Source organism: Haliaeetus leucocephalus, unplaced genomic scaffold (genome assembly GCF_000737465.1).
Source record: "Haliaeetus leucocephalus isolate CR32 unplaced genomic scaffold, Haliaeetus_leucocephalus-4.0 Scaffold145, whole genome shotgun sequence".
NCBI lineage: Eukaryota > Metazoa > Chordata > Aves > Accipitriformes > Accipitridae > Haliaeetus > Haliaeetus leucocephalus.
In genome coordinates, this window is record NW_010972581.1 from 2,585,894 (window position 1) to 2,609,834 (window position 23,941).

A 23,941-nucleotide genomic window follows, 5' to 3' on the forward strand; every position below is an offset into this window, starting at 1 on the left:
CTTGCAGCTTTCCCTCTGGATGCAACTCTTGGTGGTGTGGTAATATATTTTAGGTTTGTGCTCACAGAGATTTTATTTGCATTTCTTGAAATCATACCTTCTAGATAAAGGGCATTTTTCAAGCAGCTACAATGGAAGAGGAAAACCAAAAGGTTCTTGGGTAGAGGTGCCTTTATTACCAAATGATATAATTCAGGGGAGAAATTAATCAGAAAACCTGACTTTTATTCTGCATCTTTTTAAAACAAAGCAAAGAAAATACTTTTTTTTCTTTCCCTTCTCTTACATTCCTCATCTCTTGCATCTGTTTGGGTGAAAGGTTTCTGGCTGTAGATTACTTGAGAATAGCCAATGGCACCAATAATAGTTACCTCTTAACTCACAACCTCTTTTCCTCTCTCTTTCCATATCTCACCATCCTTCACCAAAGTAGGAATACTTCAGTTTTGTACTACCCATTTCCTTAATCTTCTCCAGCACCTCCTACATATTCTCAAACCAGGAACCAAAATGTTGGCCAGTTCATGAACAAATGCATTTTGGGACCATCTGATTTAGTTTAAAATCTTTTTTGTTATCTTTAGAAAGGCCTGTTCTAAAAACACCCACAGTCTCAATTATATTTATAAACAATAAGAGCCATGAAGTACACTTGCATAAAAACGTGTAGTACGTTTTGGCAGAGTATTCAGTTCCAAACTGAGTAGAAACATTCCCGGTTTGGAACATAGACTATTTGCTCTTCTACAAAGCTCATTTGTTCTTCCAGAATTACATTACCTGACTCCTGTGCTGCCAGTTTAGTCCCTTTTTCCTGTTACTTTGGCTGCATCTTGAAAATGAATACGAGAGGAAATGTAAATAATAAGAGAAGACCATTTCATAATAACTGCAATCAGACCATGATTTGAAACTTGGGAGCTGCTTTCAGATTTCTGGGAAAAAAAAATAAAAATCCCACCCACTACCATGAATCAATTCATGAATCAATTCAAAACATGAATGGAAGGAAATTAAGGGCCAGAGGAATATAGTTTTCATATGACATGGACTTTAATTACACACATTTCTGTGAAAGGAAAGAAATGTGTAATACCTTTTCTTGAGTGTGAATGGAAATAAGGACTGCTATCTGTTGCAGAACTTCAAACTTTGGAAAGCTTTAGAAGCAGTACATATGCTATGTATGTATGTTAGTTGGTGCTTTACCTAAGCCTATGCTTGAGGATTTGAGCAGTTTTGTATCTGTGGTTCACATGGTTTTGTTGTGCTTCACTACCTGGGGTGGAGGAAGACATCACACATGCTCAAGAGATAACAGCTTGCTCTACTCAGTTAGACCCTGCTCAGTGAGAACAACCGTTTCTCCCAGGCTTTTCCTTCCTGACAGATCACAGAACAGATTTCCTTCTGCTATCTAAGAAAAGCTTTCTAGCAGCTGTACTTAGAGAAGCTTAACTTTTCTTAACATTTGTGAAAATTTCAACATATTGAGTCATTTCATCTGACGCACGTAAAACCCTCCATTGTATTGTCCATTGTATGTTGTGTAAAGAGATTTCCTTGTAAAGAAAATGGAAACCAGTCTGTTTATCTGTCTCTTCCTTATGGAATCATATTGTATTTTAAAGCACCCAAAATGTCCATGATATCTGTGTGAAGACACACATTACCTGGTTGGTTCCCTGTCTGTAGGAAGCTGCAGAAGGTTATTGACATGCTGTGATGAATTACTCTGTCTCTTTTTATGGTCAAGGGATCTGCTGGATCTGATTTCATTGTATGCAGTTGCTGAAACACTGCCATGGGACTGCAGCAGTAACTGCTGAGTGGTATTTTAAAGTGTGAATATGCTTTGGAGCCTTTCATTACAGTTTGTTCTTTGATTTATAAAGGTCAAATAGTGACTGCATAGATCAAAATTTGACTTGTTTTCAATAAGGATCTAGCTTAATCAATCAATAGGCTACCACCTTTTAGATTGCAGTCACAAAAGCCCTTGGAAAAGCTTTCTTCCATTGACATCTCACATCCCTATCTGAGGACAGTTTAAAAAAAGATCATAGTTCTTCTTTCTCTGAAACAAAATAAGAAACATTTAGGAATACTTTTATCCTGGAACATCAGATAGGTTAAATTAAATCTCCAAATGTGAAGGCCATGTGTATTAACTGGTCTTGTTAGGGTTGTCTAGAGCATCCTACAACTTAATGCGTGACATATTTGCTAAAGTACAAGCTGTGATCGTAAACCACTCACTGAATATTTCTTTCCTTTCAAATTTTATTCTAAGCATTTTTCCTGCTTGGTAGCCTTAAAGTGCTTGTCCTCTATTCCTGGTTTTACAACCGAACAAATTCATCACCTGGTCATACAATGTCAGCTTTCTTTTATGTAGTTGGAAGAAAGTTATATGACCTTAGAAAATTAATAATTTACATGATATTAAAATAATTTTTTGTGAAACTTCCAGGAATGGGTAAGAGTTGATTCCTCTGAATTAAAATAAGTTAGAAATTCAGGGTGGGAAACTATAGGTAATATTTTTTTCTCTTCATTCACTCGGTTGTTCTGCCAAATAAGCTTGGCCTTTCTGCAATGGCCAATGCAGAGAATGAAACAGTGCGATCTGAATTAATTTCTAAGTATTTTTAGACCATGAACACATCCTCTCAACCTTCTCCTTACTTTTTCTTTATCTATATAATAGATCTTATTGGTATAATTTTCTGACTTTGGTCAAAACTGTATTAAATCCAGAAAATAATGCTTCATTGTTAGGAAGATAGCATAAGAAATCCCGGCCAAGTTTTTGCTCTCATTGTGTTTGATGTGACATAAATAAATTACATAAAACCCTATATATTCTTTTTTTTTTTTGAAGCCAAGCAATTTGTTTTTAAGGACAAGTTCTAATCATACGTAGCTTTCACCTACATACCTGAGTGTCATCATTTCCAGCTCCAGCACTTCCAGGATGATGATCTTCAAATCACTAGTCTATGAACTAGTTATGGAAGAGGAGCCAGAAGCCTGCTTACTGCAAAATGCATCTGTCCTTCTCATGTATGGCTTCTGTCTTCAAGAGTTTACCCTGATATTGAGTCCCAGTTAAAACTTAAAGTCACCTTGGTGTCTTGAACTTGGTAAGCCAACTGGGGTTTTATATTCTGTGTCCCTAAAAAAGAATTCTTTGAAGTACCTACTCAACTACCAGTTAAACATAGAGGTACCTTAAGTCCAACTTTTAGGGCTGAAGTTCCTGTGGATATTGAAATACATGCTTTAGCACATCAGCAGATGCATCTTGTTTGTTGCAGGGGCTGAGTAGGTTAGCAGCTGTCTCTTGACATGTGTCATTGAGATTCAGAAACTGGACATCTATTCTGTCTATCTGTTTTGTCTGAGGGACTTAATCCTGTCATCTTTTCTAATGCACAGCTACGGGTTTGGGCTCTGTACAAAGAAGTGGTTGATGTAGGTACTTTTCTTCAAATTGCAGAGGACTTTCATATCACAGGGCAATGGAAGGTCACGGTGCCTCTTTTTCTAGATGGGATGCTGAGAATGTCACATACCAGCTTAGTAGATACTGGGCAGCTGTCTGTGGAGCTGTGACACAAAAATAGTTAGTCCTGGCACCTGGAAGTAACTATACCACATGCAGTGTGTGGTGTAGATGCACCAGTTCACTTGGGAACTGAATCTCTGAAATGCAGAAGTCCATACAGATGGACTTTTCTTGCATCAGGCTGCCATCATCAACAGGGAGTCACACTGCTCAGGTAGGCATTTGCATCCTCAGTTTTAATTTTGTGGAAATACTACCAAACCATGGGCATTACTGGGATGTGAGAAAAAAAGAAAAAAGAAAGAAAAAGAAAAAAGCATTGCTTCCGACACTTACTGTCAAATTCAGTGGACTGAGATGCACTGCACTTAGAGTGAGGTATTTTATATGAGAATTGAGTCCTTCAGCGTGATTTTCCCCTATATTTTTGTTGTACAGCTTTTGAAAGTTCAAACTCTGGGATGTAGTTTACTAGTGATAAAATTCAGTCCTCTAAATTTCACAGGTGCTCTTTGAAAATGTGATCTTTAACTTAGGGGGCTCTAGCCCTTCAAATCTGTTGTTTTGTAGAGAACTGGTTATGAGGGGTATACTTTAAGAAACACTGTTCAGCAGGGTTGTATAGAATGCTGATCTGATAGGGATGGTGTTTGGGAAACATAAGGATTCATGGTGTGGGAATGCCAGGTGCTAGGTGAGAAAATGGGAGACCTGACATTTCTTTAGTTTGTCTTGCTTTTTCCCTAGGAAATCCCTGGCTGATCGTGATTTCATTTACTTCCACTTCCATCTGAAATGTTTAGTCTATTAGCTGATTTTGCATGGGCATGCCTTAAAAATTAGTTATTTGAATATTTGCTACCAAGTAGCCTATGTAGTACTGACAGGGGACAATTAATTTCTGACTGTTGCTTTAGATGCAGTGCTTTTTTTTAAAAAAAATAATATGCTGTGGAAAGCAGAGAGATTTTTAAACTGAATGAGACTAATATTAACAGATGCAGTATTTAACTCAACATTGTGTATATGTCTGTTTCTTTTTTTAAAGAATCCCATTTCAATCAGTTACTTAAAAGGTCATGTTTAATGTCACATCAGAACTCTTCCAGAGAGACTTATTTTTGTTCTGGCGCTGGTAATGTTAAGCAAATATCCAGGGTTCTGGTCACTGTCTTCAGTTCATTCTCTGTTTAAACATTACATTCAAGCTTATTAAGATATTTCAATCTTGTTTGACAGCTTTATATTTTAAGGGACCACTCCAGTTCTCTTATCACTGAAAAAGCACCGTAATGATATGAAGAGGCTTCAGTCATATGTGTGAAGTGTGCATACCTTTGTAGTGTGCAGTAGTAGTCACAAAGATTGTGGATGTATGTCAAGATTTCCACGGACATGTTAGTAAATCCAACATTCATTTTTTTCTAACTTGCAGTGAGAATTAGTAATTAGGTCTTTGAGATCTCTCTCAAAAATCCTAGATGTGAGTGATTTTGCCTAGCTATTCGTCCCCTAGAAACCAGAGCTAACTTTGCTTTCAAACCTTGTGGCTTTGGCTTTTTCATGTAAGTAACACTACTGCTCTTTTGATTATTCCATTGATTTTAAAGATAAATAAAAAGCAGTAACTGATATGTTGAAAGCTCTAACCACTGAAAACATGAATAACATTTATTCTTATTCTGGATGGAGGTAGGAAAGCTTGTGTAAATGAGTAACCAAAGGAAAGCACAGAATAAAAAGCAGTGTACTGTAACACTGTTCTCCTAAGCAGTGAAATCAGATTAACAAATGAAGTATTTTAACACAGAAAATGTAGATAAAAGAAAACTAGGGCAAAGAAGATGCAGATAAGACTGAACTTCTGTTTAAATTAACTGGAAAAGATCATGAAGTTTGTCAAATTAAATGAAAGCATGTCCTAGCAGGTGGCATAAAATAGCTTGGGAAGGAGCTTGTGAAACACATTAAAATTTCTAGTAGATTTTTTTTTTTTAACACATTAATCCCAGGAAACTTATCGGTACTATGTTTGAACATTAGATAGGTGACTGATGAACAAAGGGAGTACTTAAAAAAGATAAAGCCACATTAAAGTAGAAATTATTTTTGTCAGTTTGTTAGGAAGCATTCTAAGTCAGCCTTTTTATAAGGGCTTCAGACATTGCCTTGAGAGAGGCCTGAGTCGGAGACATTGCCTCAAACTGAAGCGTCAGTGTAAGAGGCATCAGAAAGATTTGCTAAAATAAGTAGTAACCAATTGCCAGGTTCAAGAAAGAGGAATTTGCCAAAGTATTAACGGTGATATGAAACCTATTGTTCTAATCAGCTTATGTCCAGGAAAATAGAAAGCAGAAAATGCGATGTAGTTTTAAAGAAGGGATCCAAAGAGATTTATAGCACTATGGACCAAGTCTGACTTCCATCAAGGTGTCAGATATGATGAAACAATGATAAAGGAGAGAATAGAAAATCATATCAATATATTTAGCAGCTGAAGGTGCTATGTACTTAGGTTTCCAAGCATCTGAAATTAATGTCCCTCACTAAGTATTTTTAAAGACTAAGTATTCTCAGAGAATAGGCAACTTCTTCTGAATTAATGGTTACTAAAAAGGTATGAAATAAAGGCTTGATTCTACATCAGATAGATCACAGAATCATAGAATGGTTTGTGTTGGAAAGGACCTTAAAATCATCTAGTTCCAATCCCTAAACATGCAGTTGTATCCTGTAGAGATTTTGCTGTTCATTATATTCATAAGTGATCTGCAAAGCAAGGTAAGTAGTGTGATAACGAAGTTAATTAATAATTATTCAAACTTAAACTGACTGTGAAGATTAAGGTGGTAGCTAATGAAATGGCAGATGAATTTCAGCACTGATAAATGCAAGGTAATGTATACAGAAAACAGTTTCAGGACTACCTGTGCATAGTAAGGTGCTCTAACTGAGCTGCTCAGAAAGGACATCACAGAGTTTCTTATCTAGGATCTTCTAAAGCCTCATCTCTCTTTTTATCACTATTCAGAAAGACAAATGAAATGTTAGGGATGTGGGTAAAAGTTAAGGGAAAAACAGAAAACATCATTGTGTCACTTTAATTTGCTAAGCCTACCTCATGACAGCATGGTATTTTCTTTGCCTTATCTAAGAAAGGAATTTATAGAGCTAGGAAAGGTACAAGGAAGAACAAGGGTGGTCAAATATATGGACCAGACTTTGTATGAGAACTGATTAAATAGGCTTGCTCTCATCCACTTGGAAAAATGAAAGCTGAAGAAGGGTATTACAAGATGTATATAAAAACATGTGGTATTCAAAAGGCAAATAGGGATCTTTGCTCTTCTTCCATAAAAGGCAGCAGATTTCCTGTACATACAGTGAAACCCTTTCTTACACAATGCAACACAATGCAAAACTAAACCATGGAATTTTATGCTGCAGGGAGTTATATCCCAAATGTAGTAAAAATGTGATTTTACGTAATAGTGGGAAAAATAATCATGAATGGCGTAAAAATTATTTTGAAGCCACCTAAGATGCAGCCTTTGGGAATGTATAGCATGCAGTTAGTTGGCTATTGGGAGGATGTACACAGGTGAAGCATCATTGTATAATTCTGTGTTACTTTTATGATCTCCCTAGCAATGTGGTGTCTGCTGACAGTGACAGCTCTGCCCTGTCCCAGCACAGTACTCCTTTTGTTCTAGAAGTTTAATTCAGTTCTTAGTAATTATAAAAATTTTGTGCTTTGTTTCTTATGTCATTGCTGCTGGAAGAGTTTAAATTTTACAACTGGCAATGTTCTGAAAGTAAAAGGAGTTCTGTAGCATGCTGCTTTGTCTTGGGACTGCCACACTTATCTCATATAATTGAAAAACCTCTACTCCTGGGCAGATTCATGTGTCCTGGTATGCCTTTTTATTTCATGGGACCTATTTACAACACACAGGAAGAGTTGCAGTGAGAATGGTAGTAAGCATGTGGACAAAATATATTGAGGTTTTCAAAAAGGGTCTGACAAATTTCCATGCCAAAGCTCATTAAAGGTACAACATTGCCATGGGACTGGAGGAAACGTTCATTTATAGCCTGAAAGATGGCTAAGGTGTAGGAAGCAAAGTTCATTGATGACATGATGGTTTTAGGGTCATTGGCCATTGTGATTTTTGAAAGTAATTTTGAGGGATTGCTTGTCCTGGATTCAGACCAGTACTGCTACTTCCAGACCCTCTGGGATCTACAGGGAAGATGAGGGTAAGCACAGCACAATGATTTTGCCTCACTCTCACAGGCGATGTAGAGCTTTTCTAATTTTCCCTGCCCAGCCTGACAGACAAGCAGGTGAATGAAAGCACTTGTATTTATTGCTAATCTAAATAATTTAAATAGGCATTGCTCATTTACCAACAGAGAACCCTGTTCCATCATCTTTTACAGAGGGAAGGGTTGCAGCTCATGTTGTGATAAGTCCTTGTTCCTATTGTGTAGAATAAAAAAGGGCTTTTGAGCTCCAGTCTGCAGTGTAACATAAAACCTGGGCTTTTAATTCATCCTTTCTTGTTTTTTTTAAACACTAAGTGGTGGTTAGGAATTCTCAGAATGGTAAGAATGTCATTCTTCCTTGAGATTTTCCAGTTTGCCAAGAAATTCTGGTTTGTCATCTTTCCCAGTGCACTTTGCTAAGAAACAACTGAAATATTCAGCTAGGTATCAGTTCAAACTCCAGCTAATTTGTTTGCAAATACATAAAAAGTGTTAGAGAACTTTTTGTTAGAGAAGACATTACCTACAGCACTGTCCTTTGCTAAACTTCCCTGACATTTTTCATTTTGAAACACATCTTTCACTCACTTAAGCCTGGAAAAACTTTAACTGTGATCTGAAATTTCCCTTACTGGGTATCTGCCTGAGGCTTAGATACTTTGATTACTGGGAATATGATTGAGACAAAATTCATTATATTGCTCATGTTAAAAAGCATGCAAGCAAGTTTGCAGGCTTGTCACTGTGAACATGTAGTTTAAGAAACACAGTTTGCAATATTATATTTTCAAGGAATTATTCCCATGATGTTTTTTCATACAGTTACCATGGTATAAAAGAACACACAATAAACCCCATGTAATTAGAGATGTGTGAGGCACCTGAAGCAAAATTGCCTGGACTGCTTTATTTTGTCATTTTCCGATTGTGAAGTTACTTGGCCACAGGAACTTAAAAAAATTTAGGACTTTCAAAAACACATTTCTGTGCAAAGGTAAAAAAAGCAGTCTGCCATGGGCTTTTGGTTCAAAATACAGAGTAGAAAGCCTGCAAGTGAAATACAAAGACTGTAGGCAACTAAATTGCTGTGATCAGACTCCAGAGTCATCGCATCATTAAACTTCGTTTTCATCTTCTAAAATTGTTCTTTCTTTTTGTGTTGATACGGAAAAGCCAGTCGAAGAAACTCTCAAAGACTCATTTTGGAGTTTTAGAAAGCAGGCATTCTTTATTGCAGTGCTGGATGCACGGGGGATAGTTCCACCTAGCGTGCACACCACAGCTTTAGCACAAACAGGTTATATAGAATAACTAATTGCATATTCATCAGATTAGTATACATATACATAAAAATGATTGTAACTGATTATCATAGTACTACCTACATCCGATCATGCACAATGAAGGATCCATTTGAGTTGAAGGGCTGCTTTTATGACCACGGACCCATTTGAAGTTCCTGCTGTCTGTCCTTGAAGTCTTTATTCTTGTCCTTGTTCTCTGATCTTGAAGCTTAACGCAGTTTCAATCACATGTGGTCAGTTTCAACATTGTTCTCATCTAGCGTACAGGAACGTCTAGTCATAAGAGCAAAGAACAGCAAAACTCATGAATAATTACTAGTTAATCACTTGACTACACTTTTGTAATTATCTCCCTGGCTACCCTTTGTCTATTGTTTCAACCATAATGTTAATATATGATCATTTATCAAATCTCACTTATACAGTCACCTGGCAGCAAACCATTTTCATAGAAGGTACAAAATATTAAAACCATAAAAATTTGAACAAACCACACAAAATGTATGGACATATGCTATCAGTGTAAAGTCAATGTGAAAAGACTGGATCATCAAGCAGCAGCTGTCTTTTTTTTTTTTTTTTTTTTTTTTTGCTAGAGGAGCTGCATGTTTAGGACTAGATCGTGCTGTTTTCACATAGCATAGCATGTTTTCGTAGTTTAAGAATGAGAGCATAGGTGTATTGTCTCAGGGAAGCATCAAGAGCAAGAACAAATCAGATCCCCAGATAAGATGTACTCAGTAAATCAGTCTCCATGATGTACACCCTCATCAATGCCCCCACAGACATGTTAGAATATTTTTTTTTAGTCAGGGTAGCAAAGTGTCTGAGGAAAGTGCACGGCAGTCCAAGCAAGCACTTTTTCAGTTGGAAGGTAGTAAATGTTTGTGATTGTCTGCATGGCAGGATTTCTGAGGGCAAAATACCAGGGTTATTCTAAAAGCAAGTTGATATTATCCCAGGAAAATGAGATATTTCAGGAGATTACCTAGTTTGTATCAAACAGGCCTCCTTACTCCTAAATTTCTCATGCCTTTTATCGTGCTCAACAAAAGCACCGTTCAGCTGCATCTTGCCTGACAGTTAAGACATATACAATGCCCATTTTGCTCAAATGAATGGCAGTAACCTTTATTCTGAACAAATAGCTAGTCCACCAGGGCAAATACAGCATTGTCTCTGCAGTTCCTCTGTTTTAACTCCTCATTGGTTATGGCTGAGCAACAATTGTATTTTCCTCCTCTCCATTTTGCCAACTCCAGTTCCAGTCTCTGTAAGTGATCACATATAAACTGATGTTTTGAGAGTTATTATTAAGATCCACAAGTGATGGGATCTGGCCAAATTTCATGTACTGCTTTGCTCAAAGTATGTTTCCCCATGGTAGCGTTGTGTGAAATGACACTATATTGGATGGTAATTCCACATTTAGAAAGTGAACTTCTTTTTCTGAATTCTCAAAATTATGCTGAATTGTTGCAGAAGACATTGAAAATTGTGAAGGCCAGGATTTTCCAGGAAGTGTGATGTTGATTTATCTCTGCCATCCCCAAAGTGTGTGAGAGTTTTATCATGTGTATGCCATAGCAAATAGAAATGGAATGGGATGAAAATGGTTTTATTTTTTCTGCATTGTTCTATTGTTTTCAGTTGAACTGCAATTAAAATTCAGGCAACTTTATAGGCAGAAATGTAAGGCGATAGGGTATACGTAACTCGGTAATCTAGGAGTCATAACAAATATGCACCTTTGAGCATTTCCACCTTGGCTTAAGTTGAAACATACAAATGGACTGTCTTGATGGGTAAACCTCTGACTAATTTATAGGACAAACCCATATGACTACTTTGTTGAAAAACATTAGTTTACCCTTTATGGTAAAGACCACCAGCAAAAAGAAGTAGGGCAGAGGAGGGGTTTGTTTCTGCATCTGTCAGATACGCTCACCAGCCCAGCCGGTGGAGTGCTTGACCTCTCACTCCCTCCTCAGCTTTTCACCTGCATGTCTGGCCAGGTGCTGGCAGTTCCATTCTAAGGTATAGAGGTACTTGTTACTAGAGCCAGAAGCTCTGCCTGAGCAAATGTGCCCTATTATTTCCATGTATACTTAGTGTGGCACTGTGTAGATATCACTGAGCAGCCCCCTGAGGTGGCCTGCATCTCTGAACTATCACTCACTGTGCTTTGTCAGCATGTTCTTAAGGGTCTTGAAGCACAGTGCTGCAGCCATGGCTGAAGAAGCTACTGAATTTAGGACTAAAAAGGCCATTAATGATAAGACCACTTCCTTAAAAGCAGGAGCCAGAATCTTCTCAAAGGTCTATTGTTTTGGTTATTCAAAGCGTGTGTAATTTCAGGAAAAAAAAGAGACTTAACCTGTGATACTAATGCATTTGAAAATTGTACCTAGTCTGATGAAAACTTCAACTGATGGTAATAAGGACCCTGCCTGCATGTGTTCAGTAAATACATAAAATAAAATGCACAGAGACAACTCACTCTCAGGTTGACAGATGGAGTTCATGAAGCTAATTAATAGAAGATATTTAATTGAAACAAAGACCCATTTAGGATAAAGCTTTGCACAGATGGAATAGCCTGAATTTCCATGGTCTAAGACCATGGACCTTCTAATTATGTTTAATTTTGCTCTAAATTTGGTTAACATGTAAGTACCCAAAGTACTGCTTTTATAACTAGAGCATGATGATAAGTGAGTGTTCCTGAAGTGACAAAAAAAAGAAGGTTAACTTTGCACAGAACTGTGAGCTGTTTCCTGTGCTTGAAGTCCTGATTTCTGGTAATGTGTTTTCCTTAGTATCTTTGGTTACTTCCAGAAGTGGGGAGTATTTTTGAGTGTGTAGCCACCCCAGAGACCTCTAATAATACACTTAAGAGATGTCATATTCTTCATCCTGCTTCAGTAAATGCATAAAATGCATTTCGTGTGATGCCCTGTGCTTATGTTAGTAGATATAAACTGATCAATTTTCACTTGAGTTAGTGACTCCCAAATATGAATCAGGATACTGATCTGTTTCTGATGTTCCTGAGCAGTGCTTTCTGGGGAGTAAGACAGCTTGAAATATATCTATCACCTTTGTCCTGAAGATTCGCAACACAATGCAAACTGACAGCCATAAGCATAGAGCAACACTCAGGCTGCCTGGCCTAATACCACTCTGAGATAACTCAGTTCCCAGATTGTAGAGGCCAAGCTTCTGGTGGAGAAGAAAGGACTTCTATGATGGGGAGAAGCTCTCTAGTAACTTCTTGTACTGCTCTGTCCTTGTAGGTTCCCTTAATTCTTCTCTTCACTTTTCTCCTGAAGAGATTCAGGCTTAATAATTTTTTTAACATCTTTCTCCCACTCTTTCCCCCTTGGCTGCTTCATATGCATAGACAGAGGAAGGACCAGCTTCTCAGCGCTGTAGATTTTTTGGACATGTTTTTATAAAATAAGACAATATGTTCCAGCACAAGCTGACTCTGGTTTTGCAGTGGCAAGGAGAAAGAGACTTAGTGAACCAGCAGCAAGACTGATGTGTAGCTGGGGATGTGGGAGCTTAGAGTGGTGGAGAACTGGGCTGTAGTTATAGCAACAGATGGCTCAGCCATGGCTTGAGAGTTTCCACACAGTGTATGTGAGTTGGTGGCTGCTGCATTTGCTGTTGGTTGCTATCTGTTGTGCTCCCTGTGCAGCTGGTGCTGTGTCTATAATCAAGCGTCTATTGCTGTGTCAAAGGAGATAACCTGCAGTCAGGTATTATATATGATGGTAAGGCCTATAGGGATTTTGGCACCTGTTGGAGCAACCTCATGGCTATGACAGTTTCTTCCACAGAAACATGTAAGCACATGCAACACCCTCTGCCAAATAATGTCCTAGGCTCTGGGGAAGGAAGTTTCTGGGCATTTTGAGCAATCAGGACAGTGTCTGGTATACGGTTTAGATTCTGGGACCTATATCCCATCAGAAACTTCAGCATGGAAGACTTGTTAATTCTGCACCTCCTTTAAACCACAAAGCCCTTGCACAGCAAAGAACAGGTCAAATGTAAAACAGTACTTAATTGATTTTGTGGATTAAGGGCCAAATGAATTATCTGGCTATACTGTCCTTTCTTTGTCACGTTCAGTTAGGTAGTCTGTTTAAGAAAATTTTTTGGCGGCTCCCCCCCCCCCCCCTTTCCTTTGTCCCCTTTATTTGTATTACTCCAAAAGTTGAATAAGCAAGTGTCGTGGTTTAACCCCAGCCAGCAACTAAGCACCACGCAGCCGCTCACTCACTCCCCCCCCATCCAGTGGGATGGGGGAGAAAATCAGGAAAAGAAGTAAAACTCCTGGGTTGAGATAAGAACGATTTAATAGAACAGAAAAGAAGAGACTAATAATGATAATGATAACACTAATAAAATGACAACAGTAGTAATAAAAGGATTGAAATGTACAAATGATGCGCAGGGCAATTGCTCACCACCCGCCGACCGACACCCAGCCAGTCCCCGAGCGGCGAATCCCTGCCCCCCCCTTCCCAGTTCCTAAACTAGATGGGACGTCCCATGGTATGGAATACACTGTTGGCCAGTTTGGGTCAGGTGCCCTGGCTGGGCATGAGAAGCTGAAAAATCCTTGACTCTAGTCTAAACACTACTGAGCAACAACTGAAAACATCAGTGTTATCAACATTCTTCACATACTGAACTCAAAACATAGCACTGTACCAGCTACTAGGAAGACAGCTAACTACATCCCAGCTGAAACCAGGACAGCAAGGTGTCTTCAGCCAAAGATGTGGCAGGAGGCAGTTGTCTGCAAAGGGAGATGCTGAAAGTTACACTTTTGAGTATGCAGGTCTAAGGAAAAGCTTGTCTTCCTAATAAACCATTTCACTTTTGCATGTCTCATCAGCATTGTAAATATAGAGCACTTCTCTGCAGCTTAACCTGCCATCTGGGATTGAATTCCAGTAACAACCCACCATAAGGAGTAAGTAATGAATAAATGTGAGTCAGCTCTATTGTTAAGAAATACAGCTTTGCAAGTTCCTGCTGTAAATTTTACAGAGTTTTTCCCCTCTTCTGAATTAGAGATCTGCCAAATTGTCATGAAACAATTTGGATGGTCTGCAAACAGAGATGTTTTCTGGATAGCATAGTGAAATTTCTAATAATTGAGAGCCCTTCTGTCTACAGAAACTTTTGCTTGTTTGTTTATTTTAATAACATGGGAGGCAGGAGATAAGAGCACAAGCTGTCATTAGAGCTCTGCAGATACCAAAATGGCCTCTAGCTGTATGAAGACCAGCATACAAAAGTACTTCCATAACGATCACAACAAAAATATTGCTCTTACCAAGGCACTTCTCAACTGCAAAATATTTCATGAGTGCTAACCACTTGGCTGTGTTTCCAAATCAGCAGTCACTGTCTGAGAAGCCATCTCAGCTACATGCGTAGGTGAAAGCTGGAGTTAATTGCATAAGTCAGTAAGTTGCCACATTGCATTATTTTTTAAAAATCTCTTGCAAATAAGTATGTCATAAGCTACTGGAGGCTGATAGAAATAGGGATAGATCTAACAGAGCTTTTGCTGAGAATTTGGCTGTGATACGAAGGGCAAGATGTATCTATAGGTGAGGAAGGAAAAAGGGAACTAGTGGCTGTGCAGCCTTGTAGTGTGAGTGGGAGAATGTGCTGCAACAGACTGTATCAAGGGGTAGTTGAAGTCCTTGAGCCTTCTTCCTAAATGTAATCTCATTTATGGCATTGAGACACATTAGCTGTGCTTGACCTTTGGTAGGGGAAATGGAATTTTGCAAGTTTTTTAAACACTGTCCAGAGTGTGGGAGGAAGTTTGTGACTTGTATAATGCAGTGCCTCCTGCATTTCCATAGATATGCTGCATAATCTCAGTATGTTACATGGAACCAGGAGAAAAGAGGGCAGGAGGAAAGCATCCATTTGTATGAAGCAGTGCAACAGTGCAAATTCAAAGTGCAGAACTCAAGAACTGACAAAGCACAAGCAGGAACAGTGCTGGTGACATTCCTGTGGCCACGTACTCAACAATCAATTTTCAAATACCACTCTTGGACTGTGCTTCCTTTCACTTCCCATTCAGAAAGCATTGAGACTGTTGCCAGTTGGTATTATTTATGCTAGTATACTAGTATCAGTCTTTTCTTTATAGGAAAGAAAAACAAGGCTACTGCCATTATTCCACAAAGGCCATGCAATATCCACTAGCAGAAACAGTTTTGTTCATTACCAGGCATGACTTAATTCAAACTATGATTTAATATGTGTGGCCTTTCATTTAATTTCCAACCCTAGCTTCAAAACAGATCTGTTTGCCCAAACAAAGAAATTTAGGTAATCTTGTAGAAGTATATCAGCATAACATTCTTGTCTATGTATCTTAGAGAGGATGTTTTCTTAAAATAATAATATGCATGAGTTGCCATAGTGCTTGCACTAAGGAGGCTGAGATGGTCCAAAACTACCGTGTTTATTTTCTGGATTTTTTTTTCCCTTGGAAAGATAAACCATGCCATCTAATACATGTGATCTCATGGAAAACATGACACTCCTCTGTGACGGTCTGACAAATTATGGTCAATGTCTCAAACATTCACTGGGGAACTTTGCTGGAGAAAATGGCCTCTGTAAGAATGCTGGAGTTTTGTGAACAGGACAATGTGGCTGGAGGAGAGAGCCCCACAGAGGGTGTGACTGCACTTCTCCAAAGCCGCAATTCCTTGTCTTAAGTGACCAGGAGAAGGAGCACAGCATATGCACCTAGAGGAGGAGGCCCCATGGAGGATGGGACTGTGCTTCTATCTTAAGTGGTCATGCCAGCAGAAAAAGAGAGGCAACTCTGCAATGACCCCCTCTCCCGTCCCCAAAGCTCACCGACCCATTCCAGAGAACCTCGGGAATGGGAACTGTGCATGTCGAGACCATCGACTAACACACTATAAAAGAAGGGAGAACGAGTTCTCAGTGCACGCCCTCCGGAACTGGATCTCTACGCTGGCTGGACCAATGCTGGACCCAGGACTGGTGAAACCCTTATCTTCTCTCTCTCTCTCTCTTTCTCTCTCTCCCTCTTTTCCTTCTCTCTTTTCCACAGTCCCTACACCTCATCCTTTTAAACATAAACTGTTGACCAAGTCTGAGACTAGGAGTGGATCTAGACACCCCTGGGCTCCTCTTTGAGAAGGACTCCAGAAAGCAAGGGGGTCTGCTCTGAACCTTGTGACTCAACAGGAGGGCTCTCCTTCTGATGCAGTTTCATGTTCCTTTTTCCATTTCTTTTTCTATACTTCCCTCCTCTTCTCAAACAGCGGCTTAATGACATGTTGCAAGGTTCACATTAACAAGTTCATGTGTACTTGGACAAAGTTAGCTAGGTTGAATAAATGTTGATTGTTGTTTGAACTCCCCTGGTGTCATTTCACCTTAATTCTGACAAAGGAAATCCATGAACCTGAGTCACTCCAAATTTGGGACGCGACATCCTGTCCACCAATTGTTCAACAACTGATATTTATAAATGTGTGACTTCCTTATTCTGCTTTTCAGTTTTCTGGTGAAGTCTACAAATAAGCCATAAATATAGATCTTTTTTATTTTTTCCATCTCAGGAACTTTGCCCAGAGAACAAGTTAAAGCTGTGACCACTTTTGTTTGATAGACTGCTACATTTCTGTACATATGTATGTATGTATTTACTTATATGTATGTATTTCTAATGCATAACTATGAGCTCATAGAAGCGATCTCTAAAATACCTGAGACATATCCACGTTTTTGCAGAAAACCCTCTTCAAAGTGCTGAAATGTGTTGTGTGTTAAATCTGCATGAACCTGAGCCATCTATTTTTTCTTATTACAAAAATATTGTTATGCTAATTCATCCTTATTTTTTGGCTCTGTGCAAGTCCAGATTTTGATTATAATGAAAGAGGAGAAAAAGAAATTCAGACAGTCCTGTATGAAGGAATAACAGACAACGGCTTTTACACACTTTGTTGCAATATGTAGTGATGGCTTGAGTTTTGCGGTAGAAATTCCTTACTGAAATGGCCTATATCTGTTAGTCACTCATGTAGGGACTGCACTAATGGACCACAAGCATGGCTGTTACTACCAATACTGAATTATATAAAGGATGGCCAAGGTAAAGAAGTGGGAATATATTAGTCAGTCATCAGTTATCTGTGTGTATCAAGAATATATACCCTGAAGTGTAAAGCATCTGGACAGTGAAAAAGGGAAAAAGGGTTCTGTGAAGGTAGGAGTTTACTTCAGACCATTAAGATAGGGAGATCTGGGGAATGAGGTTATTGTCCTGGGCAAGTAGAATATTATTGAAAGTATGAGACTAGCTGGGTATGGAGTTTATCTGGATCTGCTGGGAATGCAATTGAGCAGCAGAGACTGTCTACTGGGTTCCTGCAGCTTAGTGAGAGGCATTTTTAATGAAGAAATTGGAGAGAGGGCAACTAAAAAGGGCGATCTTTCAGACCTGATACTTACTAATCTGTAGGAACTGATTAACAGTGAAGGTAGGATGCAATTTGGGTAAGTAAGTGTGACAATAAAAAATACTTTTCAGCCTTCTCAGGAAAGACGAGGAGACAGCAACATAAAAATGGTGGCTGCCTTCTAGTATTTATTTGAACTGCAGTCTTTCTTGAGGCTATGTCTCCATCTGTTTGCTCTGTGCCCAGGTATTCCAGAACCTGTCCTGTTAACAGGCTCACTCAGAAAATGATTCCTGCTCCTTCCTCACATCCAGAAGATTTAACACTGATGAAGAGTGCAGTAGTGAAGACCAGGAACAATGCAGCTTCCTCTCTAATGCTAATGCTGCCTCTTTAGCAAAGCATACAGCATATAGCATGTATATTATTTTTCTTCAGACAAACATTCAGCTGTTCTTTCAGGAGAACCATGAGTGAAATTTAAAGCCAGTTAGCCATGGAGAAGTCTGTGACAGTGCTCACTGTGTGACACCATAAATCTATAGAAGCCTTACTGATTTTTTGATCCAACTCCAGCCAGTGTTTAAGGAGTTCTACAGTTTTGCTGCTGCTTTTCTGGTTTTTGTCTAAATGCAGAGGGCAGATGGACAAGATGGGGGAGATGAGGTGTGTATTCTCTATCTTCTGGTAGCTTGGTGTTTGGGTTGGGAAGTTGGAGCAAAGCACTGTCAGTCATTTAGAATAACTAGGAAACCAAATGATCAATTGTTTGTGTTTAGGTTTTACCGCACTGTAACATGATCTGAGGTATATTGGGGAATTCTTAGAATTATGGTTAATGCATTGAAAGATAAAGAAGAATATAAGTAAATCATTTTTATCCTTCTGGTCCATGTTTTGGTTTTAAAATTGGTTGTTCTCCATGGTAAAGTGACGGCTAATCTGAGGACACCTACAGTGGAGGGAAAGAGAGCAAAGTATTGAGGAAACAGGAGTTTAGGAAATGATAAAGTGGGATGATGTCAGGGGAGAGAGACATCTTTCAGCCTAATGCACCACCTAAAGGATGGTTAAAATTTCCCAGTAGGAGGAGCCAACATGGATAATTTGACAGGATGAACATGTTCCCAGTGATACCCTGGAGAAAGAGGAGAGAAAATGATGAGTGGCTGCATGGCAAAGTACGTATATACCTTCCCCTGCAGGTGTGGAAAGGATTGACAGCTCTCTGGCAGAAGAAAAGTAGAAACACGAATGTAAGCAGAAATAAAATAGGTGACAAGTGAGTGCCTTGACTGTCTCCAGCTATGTGGTATTTTTTGTTTTGTGTGCTGTTTTCCTCAGGAGGGTCACAGACAGCAAACAGGAGAAGGTAGAGTGGAGATCCAAACATTTAATGACAATCATCTAGTGCAGAAATATCAAATTGGTAAAACAACTTTGAAACAGACAAAAAGAGGGAAAGGAGGGAAAGATGGCATTATTTAGTATTTGTGAAGGAACTCTGTGCAAGTGATATGTGAGGAAGAGCTCTTGATAGTAACTGCTTGACTGTGGAACATGTAGAAAAGTTTGCTAGGTACAGATTATAGCATGCTCTGACACAGTGGATTTGGCTCTGAAGCAGAAGTTGAAGTGCCCATATGTGATCAGGCTGGATGTCTCAGCAAGGGTGCAGCAGACTATAAGAACAGGAGTCAGGAGCAACTGCAACAGCTTCAGCTACTTCAACCACGTGTGCACAATCATATGCAACTGTGATGGTTATGAGTTGAAGAAACAAATTTCCCGTAAGTCAAGCAGGCACCTCTGGATAGTCTTACTGCTAGGAACTTAAGCTTAGTCTCTTATTTCAGGTTTTTTTCTTTTTGGTTTACATGCTTGTTTCTCCAGTAGCGAGGAAGCTTGGAAGTCTTGTGTTCACAGCAATGAAAAAGCAGAGAATTTTTTCTCACTTTGCATGTTCACAATACAGTAAGAATAAAATAAGCAGATATTGCCTTTCTGTAAACAGTGGTGCAAGGTAACGTTGCAAGAACATTTTTCATGAGAACATTTCGAAGTTGTTTGTGTTTGTCATATCCAGACAAGCACAGGGGAGAACTACTTAATATTTTACTCCAAAATGAGGAAATTTGACCTTTATGTTATTTGACAGATGAATTTGCAAATAATTTCCGAATTTCTGATCGTGAGTTACTCATTAAGAACAACTTCAGATATTTTGACTGGAATGTGTGATAGCTGAATGTCAGGTCTCTTACCTTCTAACTGAAAATTTCAAAGACTTGAAAAAAGAAAATCCATAGTGGTGTAAGATTGTAGCAACCTGGAAGACTGCTTTCTTGCAACTGTCTCCTCTACCTCTGCATGCTATAATCCTTTCAGGTTTTGGTATAAATTTTTAGACCATGCTGTCTCCTTAATATGCTAGCAAAGGCAAAAGTGAGACTATAAGAAGGCAAAGCTGGGGTTGTAACAATTTGGTTGCTATGGTTGCTTGAGGACATGCTTGGGATGGTGAAGATATGGGACATTATTTTGGAGGTGACAATTATTTGGAGTGATACTTCTGAATGAAACTGCTGTCCTTCAGTTCTGATGTATTTTAGTTGTCGTGCCTTACACTTGCTTACAAGTAGGATATCAACCCATTTCAAGCTTTTAATTACCCTTTTCAGCATAGTGCTGTGCATTATCTGGCTTGGGTCAAAAGCCATCCTTGCTAAAATCAGGAGTAAGGCATCTGCAGATTTGAGCAGGATCAATGCTGTTGGTGGTATCACATTCTGGATTTAAGCTACTATGTTTGTTGTGAGCCTGTGAGCTGCTTCAGCCACCAAAAAAAAATCCCTAAACCAACCACTTTATATTAAATATGAGTTGTTTTAGTATAAGAGTGTTGAATCTGTGAAAGAGATAGTGATACTGTGTACCTGATTTGGCTAAAGGATGGAACAGTGCAATAGGCTTCTTCCTACAACACTGAATCTGCACCAAAAAAAGAGAGGAGGCAAATTTTTCCATGAAGTGATGCAACTCTGCTATGCTGAGGTCAACCCATCCTTAGCTTTCTAATTGTATTCCTGTTGAAATGTAATGAGTTTTCACATGCTGAAGCTGATAAAAATTGGAAGATTTCACTATCCTGTGAATTCTGTCAATTCTTTTATGGATTTGTAAAAATAACAATTTTGTATGTGTGTCTTTTTAATGTCTGGTAGGTGCTTAAACCACATGAGTTCTCCTACCAAGAACTTACCAATGCAATATGGCGCTTTAGTTTGTCATTCCATCATTGGTTTCTTCATTTCCTCCAGACTGTGATCTACAGATCTCTTCACTGTAGCAGTGAGCCATAATTCATACAAAACAGTTTCAAGCTCTTTGTATCCTACCACACAGCAATATTGGCCAGAGTCCAACCCAGAGGAAGGTGAAACAGCCAGCATCACTCCATCCATCAAGGTAGCCCAGGCACCTTGAAATGAACCACTACGTTGCAGACAGCCCTGAACCAGAGACAACTGTTAAATTTAGGCTCTGTCCTACAATCCTGTCAAAGCAAACCTCATGCCCCCACCCAGAGAAATTGTGTCTACTTGAATACTACAGGACTAGACCCTAAACCAGCTTGTCATCAGAGTATTTTTTGGGTGTGTCCCAAAGTCACTTTATAATAGGAGAGAAATACGTTCTATTTCAAGGTGGCGTGTGGAAGTTATATGTTGTTCTGAAAAGCCTAACTGAGATTTGGGGATCAGGAGCCCGTTTTTTGAGTTTTCTGTCCTACTTTATGCAAACAGTTGGACAGTTTGAAGGACGGTGGACATCTGGATATTGGACAGAAGGATAATTGGACAGTTTGAGAGAGAGTGGGTACATGTGAGAGATCAGATTTCATAACCAAAAGGCAAGATCTGAACAGCTTATGCTAAGAATAATTAAGGGGTGGGTTGCTTTTCACCTCAGATGGTTTCTGTGGGTTGAGCTCTTTGGATAATCTACTTCTCAGCAGCTACCAACAACACATCATGCGATCCTTCCAGCCCCCTCCTCAAGCCATCTTATATTTCATGCATCATATTCTACCTGTTTTTTCACTTTCTTAATTGACTGCAGTGATGCCTGCAAACAGGTCTTTAGAAACCTCTATTTGACACCACTTTCAGAAAGATTTGTCACCTAATCTCAAATGGCTACAGAGCAGATGTCTGTCTCAGGAAGTTATCAAGTCATGCCTAATATGTAGTGAAAAGTTAAAAAGCACTTTAAAAAAGCAGTTCAGCTGGCCTATTTTGCACATCTTTCTGGGAAGTGAGCAATTGAGAAATATTTCTCTTCATTGACTGGGAAGGTAGATAGTGCAATACTATGTGTGTATGTATTGTACAGGTCTGCACTAGGTCAGATAAATTCTGCTTCTGCAGGACCTCATAAAACTCGTCAGTTTGCTCTTTAGCCTTCAGGAAAGCCATGGTTTCCCAAGATTTTCCTATAGCTATCTTTAATTCTTAATTAAAAGTTATATGTAATTATTCAATGCATTCCCAACATTAGTGACATTGTTCAGGAGCAGTGTCTCTCAGTGGATGGAGCACTAGATAAGGTTTTTGCTCCTGGGTTTCTCCCTGGCTCACTGGGGACCTGTCTCTTCCACTGTTTATATTTTGCGAAGTAAGAACTGAAAAAAATCATACCCACCTCCATTGAGACTAACTGGACTGTATGAATTGTTCTGAATTTTTTTTGTTATTTTTTTTGAATCAGCCTTCTCCAGTATTTTTATGTTTAGTTTTGGAATTATATAGGGAATTAGTTTTGGTTCTTTGTGCTTGTCAGGGTAGCAGAATCCTTGGTAATAGAGAAGCAAATATGTTAATTGTCTTTGTCCCACTCTCTGATGAACTGCGTGTGCTTTGCATTATCTTCATAATTCTTCTCTGGGGATCTTCCAGCAAGAGACCTGCCTAAAGTGTATGTAGGAAATCTGAATCTAGCTGATTTCTGTCAGCACAGACCTCACACAGTGAGCTCAATCATGCCAACCTATGGCCATATATTGGGCAAAAAGTAAGATCTATCTTTTCCCCATTTTCATCAGGGTTTGCAAGAAGTGAGGGAGTAGAGAGAAAAATCTTTCTCCATGCGTGCCTTACAATGCTTTTGTGAAGTTACAGCCTTCCAAATGGTGCCCTTGTGCAACTCCATTGGACTCTGTGTAGTTGTTTTACAGAGACATATGGGAATTTTCCTGGACATTGGGAATCCCAGAGCATCACTAAGACCATTTACAACCTTCTGGGTCAGCGGGGGGCCAAAAAAAAAAAAAAAGGAAATTTGCAGAACTTTTTTTTTTTTCTCTAGTCTAGTTTAGAGAAGAAAGATGAGGTGCAATGTCTGGATCCTCTAGAAGACAATTAATGGAATGATTCTCCATCAAAAAGTGCAGTTTCATCAAAATCAAGATGTTTCACAGAAATATGCTACATTGAACAGGAGTTTTGATGAAGAGAAATTTCAAATAAATTGCTCTGATGTTCCCATTTCATTTCACTAATATCAAGCAGTTGGCTTTCTAAGAGAAGCATGAGTCATTTTGATAAGGTAGGATGCCTAAATGTTATTATTCCAAATAATTTCACTTGGACTCTAATGCTAACATTTATTTTCACAACATATTATATTTCATGGATTCTGTTTAATATTTGAATATGAATTCAAATCTAAGCTAACCAAGGCAATAAATCAACTCTAATAAGTAAATAAGGTGAAACATTTTGACATTTAAAAAACAAATTAGGTCAATATTGTGTAAATTAAATTTTTGCTAGTCCCAACTGGAAATATGTCACAGTTTTTATTTTGCTATGTATTTTCAATTGTTTAGGTTTTTCTTCTGATTGAAATAGAGTTCTGACCTGCTCCAGTGGCATCTTTTCTACTGCCATTACTGCTCAGGATCTTGATCAATGAAGCAATTTGGTTCTGGTGACAGTGGTGTCACAGAGAAGCCAAATGCAGCATGGCAATTAGTGCACTGCTAGATAGAAAGAGATAATTTGATCATCGCTGCAGAGTGCTAAAAGATTTCCCATTTTACATTAATTTCTGCTCAACTGCATATTGGGCAAAGAATAAGGTTAGACAGCTTCTTCCTAATATCCTTAGGGGTTATGAAAGCAATGCAGCTCCACTTCTTAAAAGTAGAAATTATCTGGCAGACAAACATGTAACCCTGTAATCTGGAGACAAAATCTCTGAGACAACTGATGGGACTTCCTTCCCTGTCAGATTATCAGTCA

At 38.8% G+C, this 23,941-nt stretch overlaps 1 long non-coding RNA gene across 1 annotated transcript; it reads right to left on the reverse strand.

The window, feature by feature from the left end:
* Positions 1 to 16,498: 16,498 nt before the first annotated feature.
* On the reverse strand, positions 16,499 to 23,646 carry LOC104828028. The gene is made up of 3 exons (XR_773981.1): positions 23,633 to 23,646; positions 17,685 to 17,687; positions 16,499 to 16,667 (listed from the first exon to the last, which is right to left on the reverse strand). It is a non-coding gene; the product is annotated as an uncharacterized LOC104828028 (long non-coding RNA).
* Between the last annotated feature and the right edge of the window lie 295 nt (positions 23,647 to 23,941).